Raw genomic sequence first — 2,551 nt, 5'->3', positions numbered from 1 at the left:
GATGGTGTTTTTGAGTGTCTGGTGGGCTCGCTCTACAATGCCCTGGCCTTGGGGATTGTAAGGGATGCCAGTGACGTGTTTGATTTGGAATTGAGCACAAAAGGCTTGAAATGCCTGGGAGGTATACCCTGGTCCATTGTCTGTTTTTATAGTTTGAGGTTTTCCTAGTGTGGTAAGGCATTGGAGGGTATGGGCTATGATGTTTTTTGTAGCCTCGCCCCCATGAAGGGTGGCAACCATGAAGCCGCTGAAGGTATCTATAGTTACGTGTACATACTTTAAATGGCCGAATTCAGGAATATGTGTAATGTCCATCTGCCAGATTTGTCCAGGGAGTAAGCCCCTTGGGTTAACTCCTAGGTGAGGAAGAGGCAGAAAGGTTATGCACCCTGAGCAACTTTTAACAATGTGTCTAGCCTGATCTCGGGTAATTTTGAATAACAAGCGAAGTGTGTGGGCATTGACATGATGTAAGTTGTGGAATTGGGTGGCTCGCGTTATAGGATCTAAGGTTAAGGGACATACTAAGCGGGTATGATTGTCTGCTATAGCATTGCCCTGTGAAAGGGGTCCAGGGAGGTCAGTATGAGCCCGAAGATGACTAAGGAAAAATGGGGTCTGTCTTTGTAGTATGAGATGTTGTAGTTGTTGAAAAAGTTTGGCAGCGCTGGTAGAGGGCTTGATATATGGCACTGTTTCTAGTTGGGGCACAGACAGGGCGATATAGGCACTATCAGTGTACAAGTTAAAGGGTGACTCCTGTAGTTTTTTAAACACTTTTATAACGGCATAAAGTTCAACAAGTTGGGCAGACTGAAATGGAGACTGCACCTGAAATCTTTGTGAGTTAATGACATATGCTGCTACGCCAGAAGAAGACCCATCCGTGAAAACCAAGGCGGCATTTTGTAATGGTTTAGTGGCTGTTATCTTTGGAAAAACAAAGGGATGTAGTCTGGAGAACTGTAGGAGTTTATTAGGGGGATAATGATTATCTATCTTGCCCTGAAATGATGTAAGGGAAATGATCCAGTCATCGTTATTTTGGGTTAGCCAATTAAGCTGTTCTTTAGTGTAGGGGAGAATGAGCTGATCAGGGTCCCTGCCAAAGTGTTGTCGGCTTTTTTCTCTTCCTATCTTAATAAGTTTGACTACCAGGGATGGGTATGTGACTAGGACCTTAGACGGGGAGGAGGGTAAATGAACCCAGAAGAGGGGATTATCTTGCCATAAGACCCCAGTAGGTGTATGAGGGGTTGCACAAATAATGAGGGAGAAGGGCTGTTTGTATGATAGAAAGGTGACTTGTTGTTGTTGAATTGCCTTTTCTAGTAATTGAAGAGAGCCCTTTGCCTCAGGCGACAGCTCTCGAGGGGAGAGAGGGTCTGAGTCTCCCTGAAGAATATCAAAGAGGGGCTTGAGGTCTCCTGTAGTGAGCCTTAAGTATGGTCGAAGCCAGTTAATATCTCCCAAAAATTTTTGAAAGTCATGTAAAGTGTATAAATGACTAGTTTTAAGTTGGACTTTTTGGGTGGTTATGGACTGATTATGTAGCTCAAATCCCAGATAGTAGTAGGGGTCTTTGAGCTGGATCTTATTGGGGGCAAGTTGGAGTCCATAAGTGGTAAGATTGTGAGTTAAGTGTTGGCAGCATTGGAGTACCTCTGTGGTGGTCTTTCCTGCTAGAAGGATATCGTCCATATAATGAATAATATAAATAGTGGGCCATTGTGTTCTAACAGGATCCACAGCTTGTGCCACAAATTTTTGGCATAGGGTGGGACTATTGGCCATGCCTTGTGGGAGGACTTTCCACTGAAAGCGCTGCATAGGACCCTTGAAGTTGGTTACAGGCAGGCTAAATGCGAAACGCTCTCTGTCCAGGGGGTGTAAAGGAATGGTAAAGAAACAATCTTTAAGGTCTATAATAATCTTGTGATAGTTAGCTGGGATAGCTGTCGGGGAAGGGAGGCCTGGTTGGAGGGCTCCCATGGAGAACATGGTTTTATTAATTTCTCTGAGATCCTGAAGGAGGCGCCAAGACCCAGACTTCTTTTTAATAACAAAAATGGGTGTATTCCATGGCGAAGTAGTTGGTTCTATATGTCCTGCCGCTAATTGTTCCTGCACTAACCGAGAAGCTGCGGACAACTTTTCCTCAGGTAGTGGCCATTGGTCCACCCAAACGGGGGAATTATCTTTCCATTTTATCTTCTCCGCATGGGGTGCAGGAGGATCAATGGCCGCTAGGAAAAATCCTGACTGCCTAATCCTTGTCGGTTAGGGTTGGGCTTTATAGAGAGGGGATTTTTTATCCCTTGACCAGCTTTTCCCAGTCCCTGTCCAGGGAGATAGCCTTGGTTAAGCATCTGTTGAGCAACTATTTCGTTGGGGCTGCACATGATAAGTTTGAGTTGTGATAGGATATCACGGCCCCACAGATTAATGGGAATTCCAGAAATAATATATGGCTGGACCTTACCAGTATTGCCCTCTTCGTCTTCCCATGAGAGTATTTTAGAGCTTTGTCTGGGATTGGCTGATTGTCCTA

This window comes from Rhinolophus hipposideros, assembly GCF_964194185.1.
Source record: "Rhinolophus hipposideros genome assembly, chromosome: X".
Lineage (NCBI taxonomy): Eukaryota > Metazoa > Chordata > Mammalia > Chiroptera > Rhinolophidae > Rhinolophus > Rhinolophus hipposideros.
This window is presented reverse-complemented; position numbering follows the sequence as displayed.